We start from the raw sequence: 9,297 nt of genomic DNA on the forward strand, positions 1-9,297 counted from the left end.
TTCTCCAAGGTCTTGGGTCAAAATTTAAAAGAACTAGTTTTTAAATCTTGATTTAGAAGGTAAGTTAGGTTTTATTCTATCAAAAGCCAATCTCAAACTTTTGTATTATGTGTGTTTTATGTAAATGTATTTATATGTGTAAATTTCTATGGCTTTACATGTATTCTGCTATTCTGCATACGTAAACACACACACACAGAGAAAGAGAAAGGTAAATGAAATAAAAAATAAAACAGAAGCCAAATTAGAACATCACAGTCTCACAACTTTTCTGTTATTTTTGCAATCCTACCACTCCCTGAAAAGGTCACTGGTAGGCATGGAGAACCGAGCAGATGGAGATGGCTGCATGTACCCACAGTTTCCGCAGAGCTTTGAAATGATTGTGAGGCCATGCCCCTTGGGCATTCAAGGAGCCATCTTGCTCCTCATTAATACAGGCCATTTCAACTGAATACACGCTTACTTCCTCGATGTGTCACCACAACCTGAGGAGGTAAGGAGGTGCTCCCTCTTTGTCCACAATTATGGCACAAATTTCTTTGGCCTAATTTCCAGAAATTAGCTCCAATTACCAGTCCAGTTATACCTGAGAGCCCTAGGGAATGATGTCACATGCCCCCCGCAATGAGAACCTCGGGTTTTCAGACTCCGACAGAGTTGACCTGCAGTCACCAGCGGCCGTGACTGAGGACCCTCACAATCCTTTGAGAACAGCCCTGCAGCGCGACTCTGCTGGTGCGCCCTCCTCAGCCTTGCAAGGGTGCTCTTCTCCCTAACTTTCAGCGCACAGCTAAGACCAAGATGTGATTTTTGCAAGAATTTCCTGAAGAGTTAAAGATAACAGACACATAACTCCACAAGTATTTCATACCTGCCACTAGAGACCTCAGAGATGCCTTTATAACTCTGGGGTGCCTGCCCTTGAGGGCAGTGTAACCCCTGCCTCACAGGAAGCTTCAAACACTGGGCACTCCAGGCTCCAGCCCTGATGAAGGGAGGTGCTCTCTCTGGTCCAGGCTGGCTGACAGAATGCTTGCTGTGTTCTAATTACTTTTTATGCTCCATTTTCAATCCTCACAGCAACCATGTGATAATGACAATTATCCTCCTTGAGAAAGCTTCCTTCTTGTTCCAAAGAATAGAAAGATACTTATAGGTAAGCATCAGGTAAGCTATGATCCATCTTCTGGCTTGGACTATGAAGGTGAATATATGTGTACATCAGAAGTTACAGTGCTATTATAAACAGCAACCTAGATGTCCACCGGCAGATGAATGGATAAGAAAGCTGTGGTACATATACACAATGGAATATTACTTAGCCATTAAAATACATTTGACTCAGTTCTAATGAGGTGGATGAAACTGGAGCCTGTTATACAGAGTGAAGTAAGTTGGAAAGAAAAACACCAATACAGTATACTAATGCATACATATGGAATTTAGAAAGATGCTAATGATGACCCTGTATGCGAGACAGCAAAAGAGACACAGATGTATAGAACAGTCTTTTGGACTCCATGGGAGAGGGCGAGGGTGGGATGATTTGAGAGAATTGCATTGAAACGTGTATATTATCATATGTGAAACAGATCGCCAGTCCAGATTCGATGCATGAGACAGGGAGCCCAGGGCCAGTGCACTGGGATGACCCTGAGGGATGGGATGGGGAGGGAGACCAGAGGGAGGGTCAGGATGGGGAACACATGTACACCCATGGCTAATTCATGTCAATGTATGGCAAAAAGCACTACAATATTGTAAAGTAATTAGCTTCCAATTAAAATTAAAAGAAAAAAAATTAAAAAAAAAAAAGAAGAAGTTACAGTGCTATCTTGCAGAGACATGGAAAGTGATGTGGATGCTATAGAGTGAAAAACCAGATCCAGGGGACCCAAAGGCAAAGGCTGAGGATATGGTGTGTGAACTCCACAAGAGGATGTTCACCCCTGGAGAGAACAGAGGCCAGAGGTGAACAAGAAACAGTAGGTCTAGGCCTGGTGGACAGTCGGGAGTCAAGCAATAAGATCAATGCAAAATATTCATCAGTGAAAGCAAGAATGCACATTCCTCCTCAAAGATGTGAGTAGCAATTTGTAGTTACACCCTTTTGGCATAGTTAAACTCACTGGAGATGGTATTCATTGTATTGTCATATACAGCATATGACTACTCTGAAAATACAGCCTTTTTAATGTTTCATTGCTTCAGCTCCTCTGCTCTCTCAAATTACTTGACGCAACAGCTTTCAAGTCACAGCACTGCTACCTTCAAGATTTTGCAAGCACTGAGTATCAACTATAGTAACAACAATTACTATAGAATTTAAGGAGTGTGTGCTCAAGCTAAAATCTGAGCTGAGAAAGTAGAATGCTTCATGAGATTTTACTGCGGAAATCTATCCTAACAACATAATATTTACTGTCTTCAAGATGATTAAAATAGGAACAAAAATAGCACACTTCTTCCCCAGACAGGCTATATAGATGATTACTAACGATATACAGATATTCCTGAACAACATATTTTAGCTCTACCCTCTAAGTATAACTAAACTTGACTACAAATCCAAATTCTCAGACTAACAGTCGAAGAGCATCTTTCAAACAGCTAGGCAACAATCCTGCCTAAAGAAAAGTGTCCATGTGCTAACACTAGAATCTACCCTACCTAAAATGACCTTCCCCTGGAAGTTGTTTTAATAAACTTTCCAGACTCTGACTCAATACAATTTAGTGCTTCTGTTCAACTAGCCACATGCATTATCTCGAGTCATCCTTTCACTGGTCAAGATTACTAAAAAATGTCAAATGAATGAAATCATACTGAGAGAATTTCTCCAAGTCAGCGATAGACTGTGATTCTCATTTCATATATGTATGTATGCTTTCTGTGCATGCATGCTCAGTCATGTCCAGCTCTTTGAGACCCCATGGACTTTGTAACCCACCAGGCTCCTCTATCCATGGGATTTCTGAGGCAAGAATACTGCAGTGGTTTGCCATTTCCTTCTCCAGGAGTCTTCCTGACCAAGGGATGGAACCAGTGTCTCTTGCATCTCCTGCCTTGACAGGCAGACTCTGCCACTGTGCCACCTGGGAACGCATATATATGTTATATATAATTGTTAGAAAATATATATACATATATAACACATAAATATAATTTCTAAAAAGTACATATATATGATTTCTAATAATTAAACAATTATTTCATTGATCCCTTCCAAATATTTTCAACTCTATTTAACTGCTTCATTTATGTTTACCTTTATTCTTCATCAGTTTTGGCCAACTTAGTTTTGCCATGTACTTATAACCATCAAATAAAGAGTCAGAAAAAGAATTCAGTCCAGGATAAGACCTTTAATCTCCAGCACTTCTGTTCCATGACTATGATGAGGTGTACCCAAAGAAAGGACCTGGGAATTGGATGATTTCACTTGAGGCTTTGACCTTTTCCACCTTCCGCTGCTCATGCCCAGCAAGCTTAAGGCCTCACCTCAGTCTCCCCCTGGGGCTTTCCTAACAGTGGGCAGGAACATTCGTTTAGCTCTGCACAACTTTCCACTCACAGATACAGATCCATTTGAGGAAGGAAAGAACCAAGTAAGAAAGTTTAGCGTCTCATCTCAATGAGGTTTGGATTACAATAGTTTTTCTTACTCCTGACCTTCATGGCTGATTCCAAATCATGATAACGGACTCTGACCCAGTTCCCTATCTGAATACTTTGGCTTGTTTATCCGTTGGTTCTTGTTCCTGAACTTCTCCAGTAACTTAATATCCTGCTTCATTGTGTTGACTGGGTTTTTTCCTGTACTAATTGGCAAGTCAGACCTCCCAGGCTACCACGGAAACCCCCAACCCCCCCAGCTCACCTGTACGGCACTCCGGGAGTACCAGTACTACATGGTAGTATTAATACTGTCTAGCAATGCTAGCAGCTAAAGGTGAATCTACACTGAGACATTTCCATTAAAGTTCTGGCAACTACTATAACCACTGCTTTCTAATTTCCACTTGTTTGGGAGATACTTACCCATTTGAAGACATTATGCATTTTTTAATGCATTTTTTTTTGCATTTTTATTTAAAAGTGAAGTTGTTCAGTCGAGTTCGACTCTTTGTGACCCCATGGACTGTAGCCTACCAGGTTCCTCCGTCCATGGAATTTTCCAGGCAAGAATACTGGAGTGGGTTGCCATTTCCTTCTCCAGGGCATCTTCCCGACCCAGGGATAGAACCCAGGTCTCTGGCTTTGCAGGCAGACACTACCATCTGAGCCACCTTAAAAAGCTATCTTCTATTTGCAAATTCTGTTTGCTCATAGCCTCACCTCACCCTTTTTTCCCCAATCAAGTTCTTAGTCTGGGTATGCTCTTGAGGGATGAGCGTGGCCATATGTCCAGCAGAGAGTCTAACCAGCCCCCACATGAAGGTGTGGATGAGACTCCCACTCCCAGGCTCCTTCCACACATCATCTCCATATGTGGAGATGTGGTGGTTTTTTGGAAAGATTTTAAAGAGGTTCTCTGTAAGAAAAGCTGTCAGAGTGAGGAAGGAGCCCAGCTTTTCCAGGAAGCCTGGGCCACAGCTGTCTCTGGGAGCAGGCGAGGACGGGAGGCAGGCTGCTGGGCCCTGGGGCGCCGCTGAGCAGGCCGGGCAGGTCCGCAGTCACTGCTCCCCCACTCATGAAGGGTGATTTTTTGAGAGACAGGAAGTGAGGAGCGTGCGTGGGCAGGGCCTTCGACAGAATTTTGAGGAGTGGTTTCAGAATGAGGCAAGAGGGGCTCCAGCTCTGCTTGAGGGATTAGAGAGCGAAGGATAGGGGACGGTTTGTGCTCTTTCGTTTATTTTTCTCAGAAGTGGGGCTGTGAGTTGTGAGTTGGATACCCTTTCATGTTTCTCAAAAGACAAAAGTAAAACCAGAATTAAATTTTAATGTTAGTGTTCATTCTTTAGTACCTCATAGGCCAGTCTGTCAGTTTTTGCTGTGAAGCAAGTTACTCTAAAACTTAGTGATGGAATAAAATGGCTAATTGTTTAACTCACATTTCTGTGCAGTGTCCTGGGCTCAGACAGGCAATTTTTGTGTCAGTGAGACTCGTGTATGTGGGTGGTCAGCAGCCAGTCGGGGAAGGCAGTCAGGCTTCGGGGGGCTGCTGGTCTTAATGAGGCAGGAGATGGGGCCTCTAGGATACATGTCCCTCCTCTTGTTGGGAGAAACTGAAAAGTCGCCTTTCTTCTCCCGACGGTAGCGTAGAGTCTATTTCTCTGCACCCTGCATCTGGACTGTGTAGCTTGCTTTGCTGATTTAACAGGTACGAAGCAAATTGTATCATTTCTAAGCCTGTTTGCTCTCCTTTTTGTAGAACTTTGATTACAAGTCACACAAGTCACAGGGGGGACCTAGTTCCCACCGGGCTCCTTTGCCCTTGGGATTCTCCAGGCAAGAATGCTGGAGTGGGTTGCCATTTTCTCCTCCAGGGTTATTCCCAACCCAGGGATTGAATCCGCATCTCCTGCATCTCCTGCATTGGCAAGCAAATTCTTTACCACTGAGTCACCTGGGAAGCCAATGAAATACTAATGAGATGACATTGAAATCGGAATTGCAATAAGCAGATAAATGCATAGTTCAAAATTGGCTCGGTCAGATAGAGAATAAAATTTACGTGATATTGTGTTGCTTCAATAACTTAAGGAAAACTCAGTATTTCTCTTATGAAATTGTCGAGCTGTCATCACTTGTCACCCAACATCCATGAAGCTCTGTTTCCTGAGAAGTGACATACACCTATGTGGGTATGCTTCTTGATTTGATGATTGCAGACCTGTTGCTCTGTTTCACTAATCGATCCCAGATTCTTTATGGAGGTGGCTATTACCATGTGACTTGTAATCAAGCAAGCTTTGAATTATGGGCATAAGGTATTTCACCATAAACCAGAGAAATTCAGAGAGTATGTATCTCTAAGAGCCTAAGGAGAAGACTGAGTCTTGTTAGACTTTACCAGTGACACAAGACAGTATGGATGTCTCGGAGGATGAGAAACACCGAGAGCTGAGAGATTGCTGCGGTGGCTCATGATCCGAGACATGAACACCGTGTAGAATGACCTTAACTCCCAGGAACAAGTGATTCAGAGTACAGTGACTAGGATTCTCATGGCTTCAACTTCCCATTCCAATTGGAGGGGATTCAAGATAGAAAAAACAGGACAGTGGCCTGAGATGGCTGAGGTGCACACCAAAGGAAAGATTTCAGAGAGTCCAGGCTCTTGCATCTTCCCATACATGTGTGTGTGCTTAGTCGTTCAGGCTCCTCTCCCCATGGGATTTCCCAGGCAAGAATACTGGGGCGGGGGGGTGGGTGTCATTTTCTTCTCTGGGGGATCTTCTTGAACCAGGGATTGAACCAGATTTTCCTGCATCTAGGGTGGATTCTTTACCACTGAGCCATCAGGGAAGCCAACAGGGGGCTAGTTACTGAAAAGAATAAATGAGATAACGTGTTGTTTCTCAGACTTTCAGTTCAGTTCAGTTGCTCAGTCATGTCTGACTCTTTGCGATCCCATGGACTGCAGCACACCAGGCCTCCCTGTCCATCACGAACTCCCAGAACTTGCTCAAACTCAGGTTCAATGAGTCGATGACGACATCCAACCATCTCATCCTCTGTCGTCGGCTTCTCCTCCTGCCTTCAGTCTTTCCCAGCATCAGAGTCTTTTCCAGTGAGTCAGTTCTTCATATCAGGTGGCCAAAGTATTGGAGTTTCTGCTTCAGCATCAATCCTTCCAATAAATATTCAGGACTGATTTCCTTTAAGATGGACTGGTTGGATCTCCTTGCTGTCCAAGGGACTCTCAAGAGTCTTGTCCAACACCACAGTTCTAAAGCATCAATTCTTTGATGCTCAGCTTTTTTTATAGTCCAACTCTCACATCCATACATGACTACTGGAAAAACCATAGCTTTGCTGAGACAGACCTTTATTGGCAAAGTAATGTCTCTGCTTTTTAATATGCTGTCTATTTTTCATCCAAGGAGCAAGCATCTTTCAATTTTATGGATGCAGTCACCATCTGCAGTGATTTTTGGATCCCAAACAAATAAAGTCTCTCACTGTTCCCATTGTTTCCCCATCTATTTACCATGAAATGATGGGACTGGATACCATGATCTTCATTTTCTGAATGTTGACTTTTAAGCCAACTTTTTCACTCTCGTCTTTCACTTTCATCATCTCAGATTTTACCATTCATTAATAAGATTCCCTCTCATCCCTACCTGGATATCTTGTTAAAATGCAGATTTTCATTTAGTAAGTTTGGAATGGAGCCTGAGATTTTGCCTTTCTTACAAGCTTTTTGATGGTCCAAAGACCTCACGTTAAATGTTTGTAAAGTATGTGGGACGTAACTGATGATCTGAAATTACTACTAGTCATTATCCCAATTATCCTCATCGAACTCATAACTGTAAACTGCTTCCATTTATATTTAATTATCATGCAACACAACAAAGATAAGTTATCAAATTACCCAAGATAATTTTTCTTATAAACTTGGCTTAATCTCAGTAATGTTCTCTGTCTCTGTGTGTTTATTTTCATATTACATGGCTCATTATGCACAATTTTAAAAACCAGAGAGAATGACCATGAAAATATCTTTAATTTATAATTTTGTTAATTATCTATGTCCATTTTAGTATATGAAGAAGAAAATATAATTTATTGAACTGCAAAAAGTTCAATTCCTACTTTACCCAATCAAAAAATATTATTGTCAATAGTAATACTGGTTGATTTCATTCAATAACAAAATATTATGCTCAATAATGACACCAACTGTTACATGTACCAAGAAGAAAAAAATTGGAGGAACATGGCCTAAATTATCTAAAAACGCAGTTATATTTGGAAATCACAGCCTTGTATCAGGAGTTACCTCTCCATTTTTTTCTTTCTTTAATGTAATTTTATACTCTTAAACTTTGCATAAGGCATATGTTTGACATTTGTAATTTAAAAATTAAAGGAAAAATTATTATTTTGAGCCCTTGTTTACTCTTGACTTTCTCAAATTAGCGTCTTTGTAAAACAGAGAAAATATCTTTCAAAGTGAAGTGCTTTCCTTTACTGTTAAACATTTTTACAGAACAATGAAGGACATGCTAAGTTTTTCCCAAGGCCTAGTTACTCCTTGGCAGTAGGTTATGCATTCCAGTATATAGCTTTTTAATTGTGCTGGGAGTTCAACTCTTCTGTCTTTGATACTTTGGTTTAAGAGCTGAAAGAGTTAATATAATTCCATGAGTAGAATCAACTCAGAGTAGACACATTGCACAACAATAGGAGGGTTAAATTTTTGTAATTTTTTTCCTCAACTATACAAGAGAATTTAAAAAGCATAAAATGGAAATGTAAAAAATGTATTGTTTACTATTTAGGGTGATATCAAATTATAGTATCTTTGACCCGAGCGGAATTTTCAGGCATCATCTGGTTCAATCTCATTTTTAGGTAAAGGAACTGAGATCTCCAGGGGTTAAATGAGTGCAATTTGTAGTGAGGTTGTTAGGATGAATGCCACAGAATAATGCATTGACTTAAATTAAACTTCTGTCTATAAACAGATCTTAACATTTCATTCTTTTGTGTACAAAATTATTTCCAATACAAGATTCAAAATTATTTTGTGAGTTTCAAAGTACTGAAGGTAAAGTCTTACATTTGTTATATAACCTTCTGAGTCCTATGGGATAAAACACTTATGGTCCCTCCCAAACTTTAGCAAAGTAAATGACTTTTCCTTGAAATACCCGTTTTAGGAACTGTTTCTACAGCTTTAAAGTTCCTGTCTATTCCCAAGTGTGTGAACCCCATGACGCTACAGATTTGGAGTTAAGATCTGAAGAGCACATGAAAACAATTGGCTTTAAATGAGGGTCACAGAAGATGGAAATCAGAGCTATGATCAGAAATTATTTTTCTGTTTTAGATTTTCAATTAAAAACAATAAACTGCTATAAGAAAAATGTCTCTTCAGTAGGATGTGTAGGCCTTCCAATACCCAAACTCAACTTTAGCACAGATGGAGAATGTATATTCACTGTTGGTCTTATAAAATCTGGTCCAAAATGCCTGACTGCTAAGTGAATGCTCTTTGGGTGGTAATTCCTGTTAAGATAGGAATGATCAAAGCAAGTTTAATGTTGAAAACAGGTATGATTCCTGAATTTGGATGAGAAATTTTATTCATCAGTATCAAAAACAGAAGGGATACAG

The sequence above is a fragment of the Cervus canadensis genome, chromosome 19 (genome assembly GCF_019320065.1).
Source record: "Cervus canadensis isolate Bull #8, Minnesota chromosome 19, ASM1932006v1, whole genome shotgun sequence".
NCBI classification, from domain to species: domain Eukaryota; kingdom Metazoa; phylum Chordata; class Mammalia; order Artiodactyla; family Cervidae; genus Cervus; species Cervus canadensis.